Below are 12342 nucleotides of genomic sequence, written 5' to 3' on the forward strand. Positions count from 1 at the left end.
CCTGGCTTGAGAGTGTATCCAGGGAGCAACTAGAGAAAGGCAGGGGGTCTACAGGGCAGTAGAGAGAAGCAGAGCTGGGCCTGTGGGATGGCTTTGTTTTTCTGCACGATGTTTGCAAGAGGAAATGTAGTTGGGATTCCTGCTAGGGCATTGCTGGAACAGTTGAGTCCCCTGTGCCCATGAGGTTGCTGATATTTTTCCATTTTAACCATGACCCACAGTAAAAACTTCATTTATCTGTGTGACCCAGGACAGCACTCACGGGCACATACATCCACAATAAAACAATGCAATCATTCACCCGAGTGGTTCCCATTTTGTTCTACTAGATTTCACTTTCTAAAATGCTGTTTGTGATGTACTAGATTGATTTTGTGACCTAAGTTTGAACATCTGTAGAAGGAGCCTTCTCCATTTCACTATCTGACAGCAATGAGGTGATGATGTTGGTGATGATAATGGCAAAATGATGGTGTTGATGGTGATAGTACTGAAGATAGTAGCAATGGTGATCATGGTAGTGATGATGGTGATAGTGATGGTGTTGGTGATGATAATGATGATGATGACAGTGTTGATTGTGGTGGTGATGGTAAAAACTGTGATATCATCTCATGTTTCTCACATGCTGACTACAAGGGACAGAGTGGGAAAGACCCCCAGTCCCACACTTGGACCCCCAGGCTTCTCATGACTCAGCCATTTCTGAGCTACATGACCAACTCGGTCATGTGTGTCTATGGCAGTGACCAGCAGAGAACCCTTAGCTCCCTACAGCTGCCTGAATAAGATTGAAATGTATTTCTTGCCTTTATAAAAGCATTAGAGCAGTGAGGAGCCTTGGGCAACTCCTTCAAGCTCTCTTGTGTACCATTCCTAGGCCATGTCCCTCGGCTGTGTGATCCAGTGTGGTGGCAGGAACCCCAGCCATCACCCCCACATTCAGGCTGCACACAGAGGAAGTAAAGAAGGGTACTTCCCCTCCCTTTAAGGAGACTTCCTGAAAGTGCCTTGCAAACTTCTGCCCTTGTGCCATTGGCCAGAACTTAGGCCATGTGGCTATGCTTATCAGCAAAAAAGGCTGGGAAATGTCATGCTTGGGGCAGGTAATGTTGTGCCCACCTGAAAGTCACAATTTTAGTGAAGTGGAGGTTGCAAGAAAGCTTGGAAGTTTAGTCTTTCTCTCTTGTCTCTGTCTCCATTTGCTCTTCTTAAACATGACGATGATGATGTTTCCCTATAGATCTGTTGTGGGAATCAATGTGATTATCATATAAACCGCTTAGTGCCATGCCTTATGCAACAGACACTAAAGACAGATATTATGATTCAGTGTGCCTGGCACCAAACTGGGCACCTTGGGGATGCATCAGGTCATTGAATCTCTGGGACGGCCTGCTGGGGATCCAGGTGGGCTCCCAGTGTGACAGGTAAGAGACAGCACTGAGGTCAGAGGAGTTAGCAGTGTATGGGGTCATACCGTGGGGAAGGACACACCTGAGGCACTGGCACTTGTGTTGCAGACATTAGAATCCTTTCTCTTTGCGCAACTTCCTTACAGAGGCCGAACCTTTTCTTAAAATGCAGGCTGGCCACAGTTCCAGGGCTCCCCCAGTCTCCCCATCTACTTGCAGGAGGTCCCCCAATCTCCCCACTCAGAGAAGAAATAAAAGCAAGACAAAAGGAGCCTGCAAGCCCCCACTGGATAACACTTGCATACTCATGGAGGTCATGCAGGCCTGCTGCCTGACTGTGGGATCCCCCTTCCCTCTGTAAGCCCCAGTGTCCCTGTGTGCTACAGGGGGAGAATGTCACCGAGTACAGGGGATGTCTTTGGAACAGAGGCTCGGGAGGTTACAGAAGTGAGGCGGGGAAGCCCAGGGTGGGGGCTGTTGCCAAGGGAGTGAGGGCTCCCAGCATGCCTGCCTCCTCCTGTCCTGTTGCACATGCAGACCCAGTATGTGTCACATCCTGGAGCCCCTCGCCTGGACTTGCATGACCCATGTGAGTGTGGCCATGGGTCTCAGCTGCTCTGGGTGATCCTGGGTGATTCAGGTTTCCTACAAGGGACTTTGACCTTAATCTCTTTTGGCAGTGTGGGGCTGTAAAATTCATTAGGGCCCCGCGGGCGGAGTGATGGAGATGTCAGTGGGCAAATCATGTGGGTGTTTAATCTATCAGATGTGTGGCTTGCCATTTAGGGAGACATCAAGAGAATGTGGGATCAATATGGTTCATTAATGGGTGGCACATGGCAGCCCAATCAGCGCCTGCCAACGACAGCAGACACGGGGGCCCAGTCACCTTGGTGGGAGGACATGTCCCTGCAGTGGGGGTGGGGTAGGAAGGGGAGTCTCCAGCCTGTGCCCAGATGCCTCCCTTCACCTTCCCGTTAAGGCTGGGAGCTGCTGTCCCCCGTGTATCCCATAAGGGCAAGGGAGGAAGAACGGGCCTGGTATGGTGGCCCTGCCTCTCCTGCTATCATCTCTCTGACACTGTCCCCCCCTCTCTACCCCATCACTCCTGGCCCCAGAGATGCTTGGTCTCTGACACTGCAGGGGTGGGACTGTGAAATGAAGTTGCTGAAGGTCGGATATAAACCCAGTAACCATGCTGGTAACCACACTGTGGGAACTCAAGAGGCTCCTGGATGAAGGCGTGCCACAGCCATGGTCACAATGCCATGCATGACGACCACTGGGAGGGGTGAGGGAGGAGTGCTGCTCCATGTCTGGAGACACTGAAGCCCTCTATGTGGTGCTTACTGGCACAGCCAGAACTTCCAGTCTGGGCTCTGACCTTGGACGAGGCGGCTTTGCCAGGCTGCGATTCATACCTTGCCCCTGAGGAGGTGCCCAACCAGGAAAGCACTCAAGATGGGCTCCTGAAAGGCCTGGCACCCACAGGCTCCGGCTGGACCCTCAACTCTGCTGCCCAGCTGCTGTGGGGCCCTGAGCAGGTGCCTGGCCCTCTCTGGGCCTTCACTTCCTCATCTGCCCAGTAGGAGAATGTGCCCCTCCCACAGGCTTTCACAGCCATCATTTGGGATGTGAGAAGCACCCCTCCTCCACTCGCCCTGGTGTTGGCTTCCTGAGGTGCTACAATCCATTGTCACAAGCCAACATGTGGTGACTTAAGCAACAGAAAGGATTCTCTTAATGTACCTGAGATCAGGGGTCCAGAAAGCAAGTACCTGCAGGGAAACTGTCCTTCCAGTGGGCCCACTCCCTGTGCTGTGGGGCTTCTGGCTTCCTGGCCTGCTTTCTTCTCCTGCCTCATACCCCTCCCCATCTCCCACCCTCGTCCTGCCTGTGGCATCCTATTCTCCAGGAAGCCCTTTCTGATTCCTGCTCCCCAGCCTTCCTCTGGTCCTTGGCTCCCTCACCACTTACTATCTGTACCATCCTCTGATTCTTAAGCTCTGGCCCTGTGTCTCCCCAGTGGGGCAGAAGGCTCCCTTAGTCGAGGGTGGGGTTAGTGTTCAAGGAATGCTGGGGTGACCTAGCCTGTGAATGACCAGGCTGAGTCACAGAGAACCTGAGGGTAGGGCTGGCTTGCCCAGCCCAGCAGAAGCAGAACCTCGGGCCTGTCAGGGAAACTGAGGCCTGAGGCAATGGAATAACTAATTCAACCCACATGGCCAGCCAGCAACAGGGCTCCTGACATCCAGTTGTGTGCCCAGCTTTGGAGTCAGACCCAAGTTCGAATCCAGCCTCTGCCACTTGAGCTCAGTGTCTGATTCAGAACTGCTGAGTGACTTCCTGCCTCTTGTGTACCCTCTCCGAGCCTCACTTTCCTTGTCTGTAAAATGAGGGATAGTGCTACCGCTCATGTCACAAGTCCAGAATATAGACTCTAGGCATAAGTACAGTACCTTCCCTGCAAGACCTCCTAAAACCCAGTGAGGACAGATGGAGGGGGCTGCAGTTACTATTTGTATTATTATTTTATTGTTTGAATCACAGATTTACAGAGAGGAGAGACAGAGAGAAAGGATCTGCCATCTGCTGATTCACTTCCCCCAAACTGCCACAATGGCTGGAGCTGGGCCAATCTGAAGTTAGGAGCGTCTTCCAGTTCCCCAACTTTGGTGCAGGGGCCCAAAGACTTCAGCCATCCTCTGTTGCTTTCACAGGTCATAAGCGTGGAGCTAGATCCACAGTGAAACAGCTGGGACTAGAACTGGCATCCATGTGAGATGCCAGCACCTTCCCCCACAGATACTGTTCTGCAGCTGTACCCAGTTAGGCTCTTTATCTGTCGAATACCCCGCCTTCCTGAGTAGTTTCAGAATTAAGGGTCAGTGTGTCAGATGGCCTGCACAATGCCAGCCCACAGCCAGTGCTCAGTAAGGGTGCAATCTTGAGTATATCCCTGTCCCTGGGGGCTTCCACACCCCTCCTCTGGCATTTCTAAGCAGGAGACCTGGGGACTGCCAAACAGGGCCAGGCATTTGGTGTAGGAGCTGCTGGCCATCGTGCTCATATTGGATGTGCCGTAATTTTTCCCTTAATGATTCCTTCAGGCACGAGCAGCTGGCCCCTGCAATTTGCTCCCCATCATTTTATATTTCTAGAGGTTAAAACAAAATAAAGAAGGGGTCAGAGGAGCTCAGGAGAGCACGACACCTGTGATGGTAACACAGCAGGAGAACACCTGCCAGCTCTCCTCCCAGGGTGGACTCTGGGGGGTCAACAGTCACGGGAGCAGCCCTCCCACAGGGCTCACAGCGCCTCCTGCTGGCTGACAGAGGGAGTCCTGGGCGAGCAGAGCTGCAGCGGGAGACCTGGGGCTATAGGAAGAATACTTAAAATTAGGGGGATGGGAGTGACAAAAGTCGTCGCAGGTGGAAGTGCCCCTGTTCTCCAGGCACAGAGCTGAGGCCCCTCGTGCATGTCCTCCCTTTCATCCTCGCAGCTGTCCCACAAAGCAGCTACTATTTTAGCTCCATTTTACAGGTGAGCAAGTTGAGGCTCAAGTGACTTACCATGGACCTCCTTTCCCTCTGAGCTCTGCTGCCTACCCCTGCTTAACCTCTGTTAGTCTTTCTCGCTCTTCCCTCCCTGTCTGCCCTCCCTCTTCTCCTGTGCTATCAGATTCTCTTCCCTCCTTAGGGAACTTGTCTACCTCAGACCTTTCTCAGCTGAATCATTTAAGAGCAATCCCATTCCTTCTCTGCTCATTTGGCTGGTGTTTGTTGGATGCCTTCTGACTCCCAGACCTTGGATGGAAACTGAGGAACCCTGGGGACTGACGCAGATTTGGATCCCACCCTCTCAGAGCTTCTGTTCTGGTGGGGGAGAAGGCCAGCCCGCATTTGCCTGTCATAAGCCTGACTTTGTCCCCCTAACTGTCCAGTAAGACACATCAGCCCCAGATTCTAAAGCCACCCTGGTGTACCCCAGCTACCTGGTCCATGCCTTCCTGCCTCCCCCAGTGTCTGTGCACCTGCCTTTGTGCCTCCTCTATGAGTGTCTTTCTGCTGCCACCCAGGGCTCTGTCCCAGCAGCAGAGTAGCATTTGCAAATGCAGGTGGCTCTACACGTGACACAGGTGGTGCCTGCTGAGCACAGGCTTGGGAAGGAGCATAGCAGAATGAGGAAGACTTAGGAGCAGAGGTTGGCAGGGGGAGGGCTGCCGGGCAGGGCTGATGGGGATGGGCACACTACTCAGGAGGTGAGCAGCACACACACACACCCAGCCCCATGTCTCACTTGGGCTTAGGGCAGAAGTTCATGACTCTGCATTTAAAAAAAAATTTTTTTGAAAGAGAGATGGACAGGCAGAAAGAGACAGAGATGTTCCATCCACTGGGTCACTGTCCAGATGTCTGCAACAGCCAGGGCTGGGCCAAGCTGAAGCCAGGAGCTAGGAGCTCCATCCAAGTCACCCATGTGTGTAGGAGGTGCTCAAGTGTTTGGGCCATCACCCCTGCCTTCTGGGATGCACATTAGCAGAAATCTGGACTCAAAGACAAGGCAGGACTCGAGCCAGACTCGAGCCAGACTCAAGCCACAGCACCAAATACATGTTCCCTGATTTTGTTGAGGCTGCTGTGTGTCTCCTTGCAATGTCCCCCTCCCCTCCTGCTTAGGAAAGCACCCTGGCTGTTTGCTGCTCTCAGGAAAACCAAACTGAGAAATCTGGACACCTTCTCTGTGTTGGTGCCAGGATCAACTCGTAATGTCTGCCTTGGGCACAGGTAGCAGGTAGAGTGATTCACAGTGGCTCCTTTTCCTTTTCTCTGCAGCCCTCGCCCATTCTAGGTCCCTCCCTCTTCCCACTCTACCGCACATTCTGTCTCCAGGCTCAGCTTTCTCTTGTTGTAAGGCCTCTCACAAGCTTAGTAGGCTCAGAGCAGACACCAGGCACTTGCCTAAATATATCAGGTTTCCATGATCCACAGCACCTCTCCCCTCATCACCTTCCCTGCACTTGTTGCTCACCCAGAACATTCACCTTATCTCATACACAAAGCCCAACAGGAGACATTTTTCTTGGAGTCCCATAATGTCCTCCTCTCCTTTGGAGTGTGGCCACTCTAAGGAAGGCCCATGGTGGTGCTCAAAGCAGCAGCCAAACTTGCCCCTTGCCCCCAGTGCCTACCTGCTAGACCATCATCTGCCAGTCCTGGCTCCCTTCTGAGTTGAGAGGGGGGAATCAATACAACTAGGGAAACAGGGGAGACTGGGTGCTATTTCCTGGCCTCCCGGAGCAAGGCTGTCATCCTGGTGTCTAGCACGGGGCCGTGTTGAGGTTACCAGGGTTCTGGATAGGCAGGTGCTCACAGCTGAGTCCCGCTGCCTCCTGCTCTGTAGCTACTCCAGTGCCCAGAGCTTGCAGGAGTGCAGTTAATCTGCCGTAGTTCAGAGAGTTATCCAGGGGGCTCGGCGCATGATGAATGGGAAAGGCATGCCCAGCGCAGCACCGGGGCTTGCGGAGCTGTTTAAAAATGCATTCTCCCATGTAAATTTCTGCTCCATCAATCCCGATGACATGTCAAACATCGCCATTGTTTCCTGAACAAATTGTACCGCGTGCCCTTCTCTGCAGATCTGTGCACGGGAGCAGAACTGCACGCCAGCACAGCCGCCTGCCGCCATGGCTGGTACCCAGAGCTGCTGGGTGGCAGCTGGGTCTGCCTTGCTTCAGAGCAGAAGCCCCGTGCGGGGCACCCGATCACGCGAGCGTGACGGCAATGTGGGGCTGGCAGGGAGTGATTGAGTGGGTACCTACCAGCTGGCCTTGCCTATGGGGAGATACACAGGTGGCTGGGGAGAGGGAGGAGGGGATCACAGAGATTGAGGGTGTGTGTGTGAGAGAGAAGTGTAAAAGCACAGGAGGGAAGAAGGGAGAAGACAGAGGACGCGCGGAGAACACCCATGCCCTACGAACGGGTGGGGAGTTTGTGCTGAGAGATAAGAAGGTGTTCATGCTATCCCACATGGGTGACCTCAGTGTTCAGCCACAGCTGAAGGAGGGGCTACAGTCAGGGGGAGATCCAGGAGAAGGATGGAGGGTTGAGGCCAGAGGAGCAGGTGTGACATACAGGGGCTGTGGGGCAGGCCTGGCATCTCCAGATGAAAATCTGCAGAGTCACAAGGAGGGGCCACAGCAGGTGCATGGAAAGTGTTGGTACCCAGAGTGGCCCTTGTTCTGAGCAGATGAGTGGATGAGGGCAAGAGATGGTGACTGCTCATTGCAGACAGGTTGGTTAGAGGGCCACTCCTGGGAAGGAAGGTGACCTGGAGAGGACAGGAGGACCTGCCCACTGCCTGGCTGCCCTGGGAGAGGGCATCAGAAGACAGGGTTGGCAGCCTGGGAGAAGCCTCCCCATAAGGGTGCCGGGGGAAGAGTCTAGGGGCCTGGGGCAGGAAAACACCTTTAGCCTCTTCAGCAGGTGACACCAGCTTGCACCAGCAGCTTCCCTGACTGAGCATAGACTGAGGCCAAGCCCTGGGGACAGGGCAGGAGTCCTTAGTTAAGGGTCTGTGGGAGCCTGTTTTTGGGCAGGTGAGTGTCTCAACTGAAGAAGGGAGGGGTTGAGTGCTGGGAAGGCAGAGATCCAGCCACTTCGTTGAGGGCTGTGGCTGGAGCTGCAGCAAGGCTGTGGGTGGAGCCACTTCTGACAAGAGAGACCCAGCTTCACCAAAGAGAGGAGCAGAGGAGAGGCTGCACGCCCTCCTGGTCTAGCACAGCAGTAGATGGACCTTGGGCGAGCTGGTTGATCTCTGTGAGCCTTAGCTTCCTCTCTGTGTGACATGTGGGTGGTGCAGGTGCTGGTACTGGGAAGATGGAGTCAAGAGCAGGAAACACTTGGCAAATGCCATGGCCACAGGTTAATGCCCATAACAAAGAGGCAGGGTCACCCCCTCGCCCCCTCCCCACACTGCAGCCAGGACAAAATGTGGCCAATCTGGGAATGTGGCCATCACCTCCACTCAACTTGTCTTAATCTTAGGAACTGTCCCCTCCCCATCCACAACCTGAATGTATTTAAAATTCCCCCCTCTTCGAGTTCTTATCCTTGTCTGCACTTGGACTGTTTGGGTCTCTTACTATTCCGATCCTAAGTCACATTCCAGTGAGGGCCTTGTCATGCTTCTGGCTATGACTTTGGTGCCTATCATAGCAGTTTGCAAGAGCTCAAAGCAGTGGAACTGCCTGAGGGGACTGAGTGAGTATCCAGCCATGTCTCCTGGAAGCTGGCAGGCATCTCCCACCTGGTCCTTCCCAGTGGTTGCTACTCGACCACATGCAGGACCATTCTGTGAGTTACCCATGCCTCCTGCTCTAGCAGGAGAACAGAACTTTGGGAATACTCTAGAAACCTCGGCGTCTGAGTGGCCCATTGCCCACTGTGGTGTCTGCAGAGGAAGGTCACACTGGGACTAGGAAACACAGATTTTGCTTCGTTTGGCAAAGATGTTGAACCCCTGTGCAGGGCACAACATAGGATGTATAGGGAGGAAAATGGGCTCGCAGTTCTCAGTGGCCATGGGCCCTGCTGTGTGTGCCTAGGCAGGTATTGCTGGGGTGGGGGCTGGAATTAGAACCCATGAGTGGACAGGACACTCTCTAGAGGAGGGGGCATTTGGCATGGACCCTTGGGTGGATCAGAATTGGGACAGCAATGATGGGTGGAAGCAATAATGAATCAACAGTGAGAGAACGCTTTGGAGTGCATTGAGGAAGAATTCAAGAGCACAAAGCAGGTGGCAGACACTCAGGGGCTGCGTGTCCCATGGGTACCAGATGGCCTTTACCATGGGCACCTGAGGGCAGCTGTGAGGCCTTGGCCAGGTACTGAGCATCATTATGACCCAGTTTTCTAGTTAGTAAGATGTGAGGGGGAGGGGGTGTTCCAGCACTCACCTGGAAGGTGAATGCATTTACCTACAATGTGTTTCACACATATGTGGAGGCACAGAGGAGGTGACACATGGTGAAGTAAGTGCCTTCCCTGAGCGGCTGCTATGTCCTGGCCCTATGTCTGGCTCTCTGGGCATGTCTGGGCTCCACCACCCATGTTTGAGTCATATACAGGCCCAGCTCCTGCGTCCCTGTATTGTCAAGTTGAGAATCTGAGTGAGTGCCCCTAGAGTTGTGGGGATAAGGGGAGGGTCACCCTCCAGGCAGAGCCAGGTGTCAGGAACTGCACATGCGTCAGTCAGGGTCAGAGGTGAGGCTGGATACATGTGTAGAAGAGGGGGGCTTTCCCTGTGGCCAGTCTTGTTGCCCTCTCCTTGAGCCAGGTTGCCCCACCCCTGGCCAGGGCCCAGGCTCAGCTTTTTTTTTTTTTAAAGATTTATTTTTTATTATTTTTTTATTGGAAAGGCGGATATACAGAGAGGAGAGACAGAGAGGAAGATCTTCCGTCCGATGATTCACTCCCCAAGTGAGCACAACGGGCCGATACTATGCCAATCCGAAGCCAGGAGCCTCTTCTGGGTCTCCCACGCGGGTGCAGGGTCCCAAAGCTTTGGGCCGTCCTCGACTGCCTTCCCCAGCCACGGGCAGGGAGCTGGAAGGGAAGCGGGGCCGCCAGGATTAGAACCGGCGCCCATATGGGATCCCGGGCATGCAAGGCGAGGACCTTTAACCACTTGCGCCACCGCGCCGGGCCCCCAGGCTCAGCTTTTTGTCCTCCTCTACCTCATGCATTTGAAGAATTAAACTCCCCTCCCCTCCCAGGAGAGCATGCAGATTTCATTGTATGGCAGCTGCACCAAAGGACTCTGGAACCATCCTTGGTCAGCAGGGGTGAGCCAGGCAGGCCAAGAGAGGTGCTGGGAAACCAGGAGCTGTGACCATGCCCAGCTCTGTCTGAAGAAGGCATAATAGCTTGGGGGCTGCTAGTGGAGCTGATTCTACCATGATGGTGGGCCCTGTCCTCAAGGTCAAGGGGACTGACTGCCAAGACTTGGGGAGGAGGTTCCTCTCCAACGGCCCAAGGGCATACTGTAGGACTCACAGCTCTGAAGGACTCATATGCTTCCTCTATCTGCCCCTCTCTTCCTCCTCCCCTCCCCTGTCCTCCTCCCTGGAGTTGGCTGTCTATTTCCAAACACTGAGAAGTGTCTTGTGTATGCTAGCTCCTGTCTGTGCCAAACACTGAGCCCAGCTGGTGCCGGTCCTGCCCTCTGCCTGCCTCAGACCCCAGAGGCACTGTTGAGTCACTCAGTGGCCTTGGTTGTTGGTATTGTCCTGGAACTGGGGTCTTCAGCCCATACCAGCCCCTTGCCAAGGGGCTGGCTGGCATCACAGATCCTTGCCCACCTCCCTGAGTCCCGGTTAGCTGACAGCTAATGCAAGCATGGTACCTAGTATCACTTGGAGGACTGAGCACACCAGTGGTTCTGGGTCTGTGGGAGCAACTGTTAGGCAGAGCTTGAGTTTCTCTCCTCTCCTCTTGGGTAAGCAGGCTCCCCTGTCCCTGAGAATGAGTGCCCGCCTGATTCAAGGCAATCCCTGCTGGTGCCTGAGTGTAGGCAAGATGCCTTTAGGAGGTGATGCCTGGGCCTCTGGGCTGCAGCACTGTCCTATTTTTAGCTGTGACACATCAGCACACTAGTTCCTCCTTGGCCTTGGTTTCCCCAGCTGTAAAGTAGACATGGCACTAATAATGGTACCCACGGAACAGGGCTGCTTGTGAGGGAGGTGAGAGGCTGATGCGTACAAGGTGCTAGGTAAGATGGAGGCTTAGGGCAGGGAATGGGCAGTCAGTGCCCGCTCAGAAGGCAGGTCGTGTCACTCAGTACCATGCTTTGCACCTGTTCACACACATTCCCTTAAGCACCAGCCAGTGGCAGGGCCAGAGGCAGGAACACACTCCCAGGGGTGTCAGTGGTGGGGGCACTAGCTGGCCAGTGGCACAGAGGTGGTCTTGCAAGAGCAGGCAGCCCAGAGGCCCAGGCATCACCTCCTAACAGAACCATGTCTTCCAAGCAGCTGAGACCTTGAGTCTGAGTACGGGCATTGTTCCGTTCAGTTATGGACCTGACTGCTCAAAGTGAACCGATTGAACACAGATTAGGTTTTTCTCGAAGAATTCAGACTGATGATAAGGAACAGAGTTTAGTGGATTGCACAGAATCAGGGAGCTTGAAAAAGCATCTCAGAAAAGGCTTGCAGCAAAGGCATCCAGACGCATGTTTGTAAGCAGAGCCTTCCTCCACTGTGAAGCAGACAGAAGTGGCCCCAAGCTTGATGGCCTAGCGGCTAAAGTCCTCGCCTTGAACACTCCGGGATCCCATATGGGTACTGGTTCTAATCCCAGCAGCTTCACTTCCCATCCAGCTCCCTGCTTGTGGCCTGGGAAATCAGTCGAGGATGGCCCAAAGCTTTGGGACCCTGCACCCATGTTCCTGACTCTTGGCTTCGGATCGGCACAGCACCAGCCAATTCAGTCGCCTGGGGAGTGAATCAGTAGACAGAGGATCTTCCTCTCTGTCTCTCCTCTTCTCTTTGTATGTCTGACTTTGCAATAAAAATAAATAAATCATTAAAAAAAAAAAAAGACGTAGTCCCAAAGCCAGCCTGAAGTCCCCCCTCCTGGCACAGGTGGGTGGACAGTGACCTAGATAGGGTACAGGAATCAGGACTAATTCTGTCGGGGACAGCATCCACAAAGCTGTGCTTGACACTGAATGAGCGACAGGCTTGTTACAGAAGCCAACCCCTGTGATAACCACCTTGTCTTGGCGAAGGGAGGGGTGGGAGTGGAGAGGGGCTGTCCTGGGGTGGCCTAAAGGAAAGAGCACTGGGCAAGGGGCAGGGAGGTCAACAGAACCCCACTCTGCGTTTGAGCCCTGGAGTGGCAACAGGGCTACCCCATTCTTT

General features: G+C 53.9%; 1 protein-coding gene across 2 annotated transcripts in view; it reads left to right on the forward strand.

Moving 5' to 3' along the window:
- Positions 1-12342, forward strand: part of CDH23 (cadherin related 23) — a 307817-nt gene that overhangs the window by 181401 nt on the left and 114074 nt on the right. The window lies entirely within an intron of this gene.

Source organism: Ochotona curzoniae, unplaced genomic scaffold (genome assembly GCF_017591425.1).
Source record: "Ochotona curzoniae isolate NIBS_2020 unplaced genomic scaffold, NIBS_Ocur_1.0 contig_2692, whole genome shotgun sequence".
Taxonomy (NCBI): Eukaryota; Metazoa; Chordata; class Mammalia; order Lagomorpha; family Ochotonidae; genus Ochotona; species Ochotona curzoniae.